This window comes from Falco punctatus (genome assembly GCF_963210335.1).
Source record: "Falco punctatus genome assembly, chromosome: 9".
Classification (NCBI taxonomy): Eukaryota; Metazoa; Chordata; class Aves; order Falconiformes; family Falconidae; genus Falco; species Falco punctatus.
In genome coordinates, this window is record NC_137589.1 from 30,873,547 (window position 1) to 30,885,615 (window position 12,069).

The 12,069-nt window shown below is 48.4% G+C and overlaps 1 protein-coding gene across 1 annotated transcript in view; it reads right to left on the reverse strand.

The window, feature by feature from the left end:
* SH3PXD2A (SH3 and PX domains 2A) overlaps window positions 1–12,069 on the reverse strand; it is a 272,067-nt gene that overhangs the window by 180,472 nt on the left and 79,526 nt on the right. The gene's annotated exons all lie outside the window — the stretch shown is intronic.

The window sequence follows — 12,069 nt, forward strand, 5'->3', positions numbered from 1 at the left end:
CATGCACACAGCAAGACTCCTTAGAAACACCAGGATCTTCCTAAACCCACAGCCACACTGACATGTAAATACACTGTAAAATGGGACTTTTCTGGTTATGATGGTGATGGATATCTGCAGAAACAGCATTAAAATCCATTCACTTCTAACTGACCATAGTAAAACTTGGATCAGAAAGCGAGAGTTAGTTAAGAAAAACTGGGGGAGGAAAAGTTTTTTATTATTTGTGTGGATCTGACACAGTGGCACGAATTAACCTAACTTCAAAGGATAAAGCATCATCATTACAAAGCACTGCATCAAGTATAATAATTTCCAGGCTATTATGCAAACCCAATTGAAATAATATTATGGGTACAAGATTATTCTAGTTCCCTATTAATCCCAAAAGGAAGAGGGATGTGACTTATGTTCTCATCCTGACAAATCATCTCAAGACACTGCTGAATCAGACATGCTTGAAGCTTAAGAGGAAATAAGTAAAAATGTTAAGCTTTTATTACTAAGTTTGAGGATTCGTTAATGAGAATGTAAAACTAAGCCTCATTTAAATCCCCTCATTGTTCCTGACATAAATCCTTAGATTGTGTAGTTACTCGGGAATGGAGAAAGAAACGAGCTAGGGAAGGTCACCTTCCCAGCTATTCATTTCCAGGCAGTTTCACTCCCAGGTTCCTGCACAATACAGCAGTCTTCACTGCAAGCGTTTTGGTGGAAATGCTTTACTTGCATAAAGGCTGCAACTGTTCCCACTGCACTGAAGCCATAAAACTATTGCAATTGAACCAAAACTTGATAACAGCTTAATGGCATAAAGCGATGTTTGGACTAAATTGAACCTGACCATATCACTCTGAAGTTCTTTGCCAAGTTAAAAGGCTTTTATTTATATTCTTTACTTACATCCAAGAGACTTTGACATATTTTAACTCACCTGCCTTCCTTGTCTTCTTAACCTTGGTCCCTTTCCAAGAAAAAAGATGTCATCTGACCACGGATGGGGTTTGATTTCCAGCAGCAGAATTAACCCACAACACAAATCCCTCGTGTTTATTCAGTGAGTGATGGTGCATGTCCTGGGGAGTGAGCTTAGCCAATATTCCTTGATGAAAGAGGTGGAGGGGGACAGGCTAGAGGTACCTCTGTTACCACATCACCCACTTGCATGAAACAAATCCCTGAGTTGTACCTATTCCAACTCTTCTGGTTTCATAGACAGTATGGGAAGAGCAGAATACACCGAGACCCACCAGTAGATCAGTGTCACTATTACTGGGACTTGCTGAATCTCCTTACATACGGGTCACCTCATGTTGACGCAACCGTGGCAGACTGCTGTACTGCAGAAACACGGCTTAGACAGTGCAATCCTGGTTACAAACACAGACTAATTGGACCTCCTCAGGCAAAGCACGCAGCAGCCTTCCCTCCACCCGCTGAGTACACACAGGAGGGACTTCGGAGCTGCTCCAGCGGTCAGATACTGTGTCAAATGTACACAGCATCTGCATGGCACTACACCAGATACCCCAACTGAGGAGGGTTAGTGAAAGGACAAACAAACAGCATTTACAGCCAGAGAGCATCAATTCACCCTCTCTTTGACAGGGCTGGAAAAAGTAAGTTTTGTCTAGGGTGAGGGAAAGGAATTGAAAACCAGGATTATATCAGGCTGAACAATGCTATGGATCAAAGAAGAATCTTTTCCCTACCTCTGAAGGTCCTTTTTTGACCTGTGTACGAGGGTCTTTTTCAATCAGGTCTAGCAAGTGCCACCTCTGCACACAACGTGGCTCACATCTGCTCCAAACCTGGCTGGTAATGGGTGTATGATATGGTGGCATAACACAAGGTGCTGCAGTCCCCAAATCCTGGACACCTCATTTTCCTGCAGCAGCACTGCCCTGAAAGCTTTGTGCCTTCATTTCCCCAAACCCCTTCCCAAGGCTGTTCTCGGGAAGAAGCAGGAATGCACCTCGCTAGCTTGACTTTGTTAGAGCAAGACCAAGGAGGAGGAAGAGAGGCCCATGCAGGTGGTTCAAGCAAGCTTGTGGCAGCCCAGCAGCACATCCGTGGCAGTGGGATGCAGCAGGGGGGTCAAGCAGGGCAGTATCACACTCCAGCAGAGCAGCTTTCGCTTGGTGGAGAGTGTGTTCCTTCCAGCTGCAGGCAGCCCACCGGTGGCTCTCCCCTCCCCTGTCACCACGTACCAGAGCCAGCAGCAAGCAACCCCTTCTTCCCCAGCCCCTGAGAGAAGGGGGTGGCTGGGACACTGTGCAAAAGTAAATATTTATGTAGCCAGGGCCTTCCTTCCCCTGCCCTGTATTTTCTCGCCCTTCTTAAAATGTTACAGATCAGCTGTTTTCATAATTGTGCAGGAAATGAGTTCCCTGCTGGCTGGCAGCTTAACACCCGTGCGTGCTGGGTCTACTGTGGCTGCACCGCTCATCCCTGCTGCCAGCTCCTGCATCCATCCAGCATCTTCAGAGCATGGATTTTGGCCAGGTGGGAGACAGGATAGTCAGGGACATGCGCAGAGAACTGCCTCACTACAGTAGTCCTTCTCACATCTGCAGCTTAGAGGAACCCCTATCCCTTGGTCCATGGGTCAGATCAGGATCCCGGGAGACCCGACACTCTGTTTATGCCACTTCAGAGCAAACATCCAAACCAGACTAACACAGCTTCCTGCCTGCACGCAGCAGCGAGCGCTCTCAGGAAATTCAGGCATATTTCAAGCTTGCGACTTTTTCTTTGTTCTTCAGACAAAGCCCCGTTCACTGGAGATGTTGCTAAAAGGATTATTATCTATAGAAGACTTCTCTTCCCAAGAGGAAATCTGCTAAACACACAATTCTGCATCTGCTCTGTTTTGTAGGAGCTGAGATTAAGACAGGAATATTTTTCCTTCTGCTCCCCGCATCTAATGACTTAAATAGACCAGTGGTGACGACACAGCCTAGAGGGAATAGGCACAAAGGCCTTTACCCTGTACTCTGGCCTGATGGTTCTGCTGCTTGCCTGAGAGGGTACTAAGCTAACTTGCGCTCAGTGGGAAGAGTTGGAAGGATCTGGTGGGAATCACATCTAACGGTGCACTCAGTGAGACCTGCCCACCAGCCCGAACACCTCCAATAAAACCCCAGCAAAGGCCAAACCAGACTGTAAACGTTCTGCTTGTTCCGGGCTAGCCCTGTGCTGTTCAGAGCCCTGAATACAAGAAAAAACCTGCAAGTCTGAACTTGCCAATGCTTAGGATGTAAAAGCAGAAGGAACGCAATTTTCTACTCTTTATTTAGAGGTGGCAAAATCCTGATAGAAAATGACATGGTGAAAGTGTTTAACTTCAGACCCAAGGAAATTTGAGAGCAAACATTAATTACCTCCATCCTGAGTACAAGCCTGGGGCCTGTATTAGCACCTTTCTGAATGGGAGAAGCTCAAGAGGGTTGAATTTCCCACTTCTAGGACTTACTTTATTTTCCTCATCTACCTTCCCTTGGCTTCCCCTTTCTAATCCCCACGTTACTTCCCTCTCTTCACCTCAGCTTTCCCATTAAACATGACTACAACTCTAAAAAATATCACAGGGGGGCAGACGCTGCCATGGGTTATTTCATTATAGTGGAAATAGATTCAGTTTGGCAAATCCCTGCCCGCAGTATCCCCTCACTCTGCTCCTGAGTATAAAGATCCCCTTATGAGTAAGGACAAATGTGTTCACTAGAGCCTGAAAATAGCTGCATTGTGGAGCAGGGAGGTCTGCAAACACACCGTGCTTAAGAACATCAGCACCCAAAAAGCTTAATAGATAGAGAAAGTAAAGTTGGAGAAATCACTTGCGATCAGGCAGCAAATTCCCAGGTTCATTGTTTCCAATCCACAGGAAAAAAAATAATCAGAACCTATTTTAGGCATGTGAGTATATAAATAAATCAGCTGGTCCAGCCAAAAGGCAATGGGGGCTGAAAACAGATTCAGAGGTCTAGACTATTACTTCGCTGTGAATCTCTGCTGGGCTCTGCTCTCCTCTATTGCCCAGGCAGCTTAAATCTCAACGCAACAAACGCAGATCAGGCAGAGAAGTAACATCCAGAGGGGCTATCTAGAGCCTGTGGGGCTGCAAAGCCATCCGAGCCCCTGGCAAGCTTGACTCCCACGTAAAAAAGCACTTTCATTATATGGGCCATTTGTTGATGGATTGTGGGAAAAAGTCAGATTTCAACCCAGAGACGAAGACAAGCAAACCCTTATATAAAGCCACCCTCTCCCCAGCCTGTGGGTTGAATGCAGAATGCTCTCAGACTTGCTACATACCACCCACTTTAGATTACAGACTTGCAGAGTTATTTTTAAAAAGTAATTATAGTAGTAGAGGGCACACTCATCTGGAACGGCTGCCTGAGGAAACGAGAAGCCCAATGCAGCTCAAACTGCTTTTCAAGTCTATAACCGTGTTTATTTATTGCCTTTAAAAACAAAAATCAAAATCCAACTAATTTCTGAGTTAAAATATCTGTATATTTCCCCAAGGAGTCCAAGCAGCTATACTGCACTGAAAACCTGCCCTGGCCTTTTTGGTCTAGCATCCAGCACCAAAAAAATATTAAAAAAATAATCCCCATTAGCTCTGGCTTCAAGCAAACCAAAACCCCTTTCCATTCCTTGTTTTCCCTTGAAATTGTGGCTTGATCATTAGAAAAGTCTCATCAGGAGACTCCAATGGTCTAATGAGAGGCACATCACATTCTGCATATGCTGATTTCTGCCCAGAGGTGGTTTCTGGCTGAGCAACACACCAGCTCTTAACCCATGTGAGAGGAGCAGGTACAAGCCCCAGCAAAATATTCTGTAGGTTTTTCCTACTCCAGTCCCTCACTTCAGCTGCCAGATGGTGGATTTTGGATGCAAAGAAAGGACTTAGAAGAGAATGAAAAAGAGGAAAGAGGTCCAGGTACTTGGGCAGATGCCAGTATCGTTCTTTTTTTCCCCCCTTTTTCTTCCTTTTGCCATGAAACCAGGCCTTTGGCTTACGCCCTATTAATGCCTGAAGACCTCCAGAAGGCTTGACGCCGCCTGTCAAACAGGCTCAGCATGCAAAGCCAAAAGCCCCCCTGCACCCCACTACATGGGGCTCGCTGCAGCCCCTTCCTCAGTGGGCAGCTCTGAAAGCTGGCAGTCGCTGGCAGCTGCCTTTTCCGCAGCTTCTTCAATAGGAAGCAGCCTAAGGGCATCCTATGACCTCACACTTGACGACTTTGTCTTTCAACCAGAAAAGACTTAAACCCTAAAAATATCTCCACGGAGCCTGAAGAAAATAATATGCCTGCCTGACCCCCTCGAAATCATCAATCCTCCTGCTGCCCCACCAAGGAACAGCCGCTTCCTCCCAGCAGCCCCTGCTTTCCCTTCAAGCCTGGAGCCGACAGGAAATCCATTCTCCTCTTGTGAGAGACAGGAGATGAATTTTCCACAATAGCTCTCCCAGCAAGGCAGAAAATAGAAAGAAACAATAGAAACTTCTTTCTCAAACAAAGACGCTGCTGAAGAGCAGCTCACCAGAAGCTCAGCATCACCCAAGTCCTAAATAAGTTGCAGTGGAAACAAGCCAAGGACCTGTTAGCCGTTTTGCTAACACACTACCCTGGCTCAAATATAAAACCTATATTTTAAACCTAGAGGCACTCTCCCCTTTCAAAGAACAGGCAGGAAAACTGAAAACGTGTACGTTAGAAGGAAATTATATTGCATTATAGAGTGGCCCCCCAAAAGCTCTCTGTAGCTGTTCAAGCCCCCAGCATCCCATGCACAGTGCCATGGACCACCTCCCCACCTCCTGGCAGCCCCTCTGAGGTGGGGACAGGGGACGGTGATGGTGATTTACAGCAGGTGGGTGGAAGGGGATAGGGGGGCAGAGGTCCTTTTTCTCCATCTGAGAAAGTCTGCCATTCCATATTCAGAAAAGCACAGTACAATATCTCGGTTATTTGTGTTAAGGCAGGTAAGGCTGAGCAAACCAGACACCCGAGACTCTTCTCTGCGTGTGCGTGTGCCTATCACACCTGCAAGACTACCCCTGCATATTGAAAGAACACAGTTTAAGGTAACTTAATTCATATTATTTTAATCTAAAAAGTAAGATATAACTGGGTCTAAGATAAAGATAATTTTGTCTGATATCTTTTTTTTTTTTTTTTAACCTCTAAGCTACTTTTTGACTGGCTCTGAACTGCTGCAACATTGTTTGTTTCTGTGTAGGTCAGGAATTCTGAATGACTCCAAAGAAAAGTTATAATCACTTACTAACACCTTGTTGCCCTGGCACAGAGCGCTGCAGGGCAAGACAATAAAAAAATGGAAAAGAAGTTTGAAATTAAATATTTTTGCACACAAAATCCAGCTAAAAATAAGGACAGGGAACGCTTTTCCTTTTTAAATGTCCTGCTAGCAACCACCTCTCCAAAGGAGAATACAGCCTACAGTAAGAGTATCTCCGAGATTTCCAAGGGGACTCCTCGGCCAGTGTGCTCCTTTACAGTCACCGTGCCCCCTGCCTCCCCAGGTGGGCAGAATAAACGTCGAAAACATCTCGCAAGCACTGACCAGTGCTGGAACACAGCACCTTTGACAAAATTACACATGGCCACGTCCTAATTTTGCTGATCCTGGTCTCAACACAGGTGGAATGGGATCTGCTGGATCTGAAGGTCACCACAGAGCTGGTTGTTAGGATGAGCCTGCCATCCCTGCTTCTGCTCAAGCATAACTGCCCAAGATCTCTGAACAAAATGCAGTTTCTCCTCCAGCCCAGAGCAAAAACAAAAGGAGCAAAGCTGGAATATATACAACCAAAGGAAAAAAAACCTGCTCTCATCACCATGGATGAAATCCTGCTGTTGCAAACCTGCTCAAGCTTTTCTGCTCGGCTTCCTTTTCTCCAAAGACAGCACTGGAAAGGGGCGGGGGGGGGGGGGGGGGGGGGGGGGGGGGCGGGCGGGCAGAAAAAACCCAACACACCAAGCCAAACCCAAAAAGCAGACATATCCACCTGGGATGCAGTTCATCGGCAGATCTCCTTCCCCACTGCGGCCTGCGAGCAGCAGAAACAGAGGCGAGGAAGGTCCGGGCCAGCGTTGGGGAGAGGTTATTCCCCATCCTCCTGCATTGTGCAAAATGGGGAGGCTCCCGGCCGCCGCCAGCACTCCCCGCCTGCCAGCACCCCTCGCCAGCCCCAGGTATCTGGGCGGTGCTGGGATGGCCTCCCACACCCTCTGCAACCGCACCTCTCCCTTCTCCCAGCCCTCCTGACTCACACACGGGACTAGACTCGGCTGGGGCCTGCACCCCCGGCTCCCACTTGGCTGGGGGAGCAGCCTGCAGCACACCTCGGGCAGGGGAGGAGGAGAGGCTGGGGTTTCTCTGGGAAACTGGGAGCCTTGCCCAGAGATTAAAGTCGGGCAAAGCCCTCCTGGCACAGAGCAGCTCCCCCCACTCCCCTCCCACCATCGCTGGCACCAGCCACACGCTGCAGCTCAGGAGCAAAAACCGGGGCCAAACCTTGCTCTACCTGCAAGGATATTCCAGCCACCCTGTGTGTGCTGCCTGTCCTTAAAATGCCTCAGCAGGGGCACCGAGTGTTCCCACTGCCTCAGGGCCGAGGAAAGAGAAAGTCCCAGTGACCCCTTTCAGATGGTCCTGGGGTGTTTCTCTTCTCCGGGGGTGGGGGAGGGGAAAGCAGGTCATCGGGGCACAGCAGGCCAGACAACGGCTCGTTGACATCTCATCCATCATGCTGGCATCCCTCCTGGTGCCCCAGGACACAGCCACCAAGCTCCGCCGGTAGCACATGCCATGAAAAGTATGGTTTCCTCTTTCCTTACCCTAATCAAGGAAGGAGAAAAATCTGAGTGGGAAAGAAAGGAAAAGAGAAGGTGCCTTTCTGGCAGAGGCTCCCAAGCATTCGAGACAGGGACTGGAGCCAGGCCAGGGTGTTGCTTTCTGCAGTTGCCCGAGTGAGCTGGTAGGGCAGCCTGCACCAGCCCCCCTGGTCCCCTGCGATGGGACTCAGCATCCCAAGGGTAAGGAAAATCAGACAAAGCAGTCTCCTTGAGCAGAATGTCCCCCTCCCAGGCAGCAGGGAAGCTGCAGAGCAGGCATCCTGTAAGGATCTTCCCCTTCCAGAACAGTTTATGGCAAAAATCTCCTGTGTTTTTCAGCAGAGCTCAAAACTGCTTTGAAGTCCAGGCAGGGACCAAGCTGGAATCTGAGTAGAAAGTGCAAGGGGCTGCCATCATCAGTGCCCAGCCCTCCATGCCATGGAAAGCCCAAGCCTCTCTCCACGGCAGGGATCTGCAGCCCAGTAGCCAGCATGACAGGATGATTTTATGCTGTGCAGTGTATTTTCCCCAAGGCCACCCTCTGGAAGACACAGTGGAGCAAGAAGAGCTGACATCCCTCCAACTTTGGCTTTGTGTCCAGATGGCTCTTCCATTTAGTGCCAAAAGAAATGAAAAACAATGCAAGCCCTGAAGTCTTGAGTCAACCACTGCAAAACTGTTAATCCCAGAGTTGTATTGCCCTGTCTCTGCCATTTGTATTTGCTGCCATGTTCTCCAGAAGCTCAGCAGTCCACTCTTCTCCTTCCAGCAGAAGTTCTTTCATTATTCACCTTAAGATCCCTGAAATAGGGAGCCCAAATCCATAACCTCTTCTCTCTGCTGATGCAGATATAGAAGTATCTGACAGGGAGGGAGCAAAGCTTCAAGTCCACACTCCAAAGATCACTCTTCAGATATGCAGCAGGAAAGGTGATGGAGAAATCAGTGCATTGCAAATGGGCTCAACCAGCAGCCACACTGGTACAGCCAAACAGTGCTTTCCATCTGTGTCTTCTTACAGTGACAAACCGTCTTTGGTCTAGAAAGGGTTTTTTGCAGCAAATTTTATTCTCACTCTTCCAGAGTCTCTCTCCATACTCTCACACAAAAAATTCATACCGTCAACTACAAAAATGGTCTCTGACCACCCCAGAAAATAGGTTTCTTACACGGTTTTGTTCTGCCTCACCTCCCAAGATGCAGACTTTTCCAACAGTAAAAAGGGAAATCAGAGAGAAGAAAGGGAAAAGTCATGGGAAGAAGATAAAATGGGGAAAGGGAAGGAAACATAGCAGGTTTTCCTTCTCCGTATGGTTAAAAGAAAAAAACTCACAGAAGAATTGAGGGCAGGGGAGTGACTCTCAAAAAGTAAAACAAAACTTCAAAATTATCCACAGGACATCTTTTACAGGACTACCTGAAACTGCTTATTATTTCCTTGCTCCTCTCCATGGCACTGAAAGCTGTAGAGTCCTTACTTGTGTAAGAGAGGGGAAAATATATATAAAGAAAAAAAATTGATAAAAATAAGATAAAGGTGTCTAGAGGAAAGAAAAACTGCACTTTTGTCCTGTTGGACCCAGTACAGTCTCTCCTTGGAGGGCAAGGCTCTGAACTTGCAAAAATCACAGCCAACACATTACAAGTCAGCAAAGCAGCAGCCATTTTCACCCAGGTGGAGATGAAACCTGCAGTGAAACACCTTCCAGTACCTAGGGAACCCGTGATCTGTTCAGACAGTGGGAGGGACGGAGATGTACAGCTGGGAGCTGAACAGGGCAGCGGGACACCTTTTGCTTTCCTCACAAATCAGGATCATGCACCACCATCCCTGCTTTGTGCAGGGTAAGCTGAGACACAGCGTGACTGTGCCTAAGGAACAGGACCTGGACTGTCTAGCCTCTTGCTCCAGATGCGTAGCTGACTGGTGCTCCTGATCCTACTGGCATGACAGCTGAGCACACACTAGCCCTTTCCCTGTGGGAAGGAGATGCCGGAGCTTGCTTTCACCCAATGAGACCCTCTGCACACCCTTTCTGCCACCCAGATGATCATGGATAGACCAGGCGGGTGTCCCAACGGCCATCCATCTCTTGGTTTAGACATCTTCTCCTCTCCCTCTCCATGCCAGAAACAGACTCATTGTCTTGGATCCCCCAACTTGCTGCGACTGCTAAACAGTCAGGGTATAGAGAGGGAGATATTGCACCCCTCCTTTGGGACCCACAACGGGCCACCCCCAGGGCGGGGTGGCCCTCTGGCCCAATCTGCTGCAGCCATCCTCAGTTCTTCCTTTCCAGCCCTTCGCTGATTCAGGTACCACCACCACCCACTTCTGCCTATGGAGCAGTGGCTGCACGGGCTGCTGCTGCAGCTGCACCACACTACGGGTGACCTGCCAGCAAGTCCCACACGCACCCTCAGCCACGGCAAAGTGACCTGCGAAGGCGGCTCCTCAGCTCCCAGGCTCAGATCATGCCTTTATTTCAGGAGAGCACTACAGTGTTGCAGACAAGCAGGAAGTCATGGGCTGGCATACATCAGCTTCCTAAACCAGACCTGATGGGGGGAAGATGCCCAAGCCTGCAAGTGTCACGGGCAAACCCCAGGCACTCAGAACCCAGCAAGCAAAGTCATTCCAGCTTGGTTGAATCAGGCCCATAATAAGCAAGCAAGATCATAACATCTTCATAAAAGTAGGATTTAAGTACAAACATCTGCCCTGCTGTTTTTTAATTAAGGGAGTTTATAGCTAGGTATTCATTTCAGTAATCCATGGCTCCAGCTGCAGAAATGCCATGCGTATTCTAATTATGGCAGCTAGTTTATTTAACAGAGTTTGACACTGTTTGACATTTAGCTGAGTCACCTTGTTCCCAAGTAAAGCAACAAGGGCTTTTCAGCAGTTCAACAATAAAGAGGCAGAGATTCGATATCAAAAGTAGAGCATATATCACAGAAATTTTAAATTAAATACAGCTGAGGAGTATTCTGTTCTGGCAGCTTCTCTCTTTGGGACGCTAAGTCAACCCAAATGTTTTCCAGATATAACTCTTCCCTTCAACGACATGCAGCAGTACCATCTCCCTCATGTTCTTGGAGGGTGGGAAGGGTAGGAAGTGTTGTAATGGGCATATGGGATGTACCTCATCCTCCGCAAGTATCACCCAGCCATATATCAGGACATGCATCACAGGCTGAGTGAGCACCAGTCACCTGCATTCAGCCAGCATTTTTCTAGGACAAAGTAAAAGAAATGGGCCGTTCATGGTCAATACAGGAGGAGCAACTGTTACCCGCAGACAAGAGATTTTCCTACAGTGCCTCACCTAAAGCCTTTTGCACTCCCACACAGTGCTTTTCAAGGACCTCAAAATGCTTTCCAGCAAGAAAGGCAGGCCAACAATATCCATCCTCATCATACAGAGGTTTCACAAAGGAACTTGTTTATGAGTTTGTCAGTGGCACAGCTGGAAAGAGAGCCCAGCTTGGACTCCTCACCCCAGGTTGGAAATGGAGGGCAACACCACCTCCCCCTGGCTGCAGGTCTGGCTGCAGCACAGAGCACGGCAGAGAGCAAACCCCAGTCCTGGGGCTGTCTGCTAGAAGATCTGCAGAGGCTGCCAGGCTGCCGCGCTGCCCTACTGCAGCTCTGATGCTTGTGTCACGTATTTGCACTGCTACTTTCCAAGTCCCTGCTTCCCCACATATTTGCACTGCTGTTTTCCAAGTCCCTGCTTCCCCACCAGTCGTGGAGCTGTGCTCACCACACATCTGGAGCAGCTGCTCTGCCTGCAAACGATGTTAGGGACCACAGCATGCTCCTGGAGAGTCCTAAGCCCCCCCCCATCCCAGCCTCTCTTTACAGACCCTTTGGGGAAGAGCTGGGATCTCCTTTTTATAGTTAAGGGCAGAACAGACCTTTTAACAGGCTGAAAATACTCCATTTATTCTGGCAGGCAGTGCAGTGAGCCGAACTTTAAACCAACAGCCAGAATCATGCAGTCAGACAATAGAGAGCTGGCCTGAGCGTGCATTTCCAAGAGCATGCTGCGGTCTGGCTCATCTCCCCGATGCCATCCCTGCAGTAAGAAGCTGTGTGGAAGTGTGTGCCATTACCCTGAGGAGATAATATCCATCATGTGCCGGCTCTCTCTGAAAGCTGTCAGAGGGACAGTGGCTCAAGGCCAAA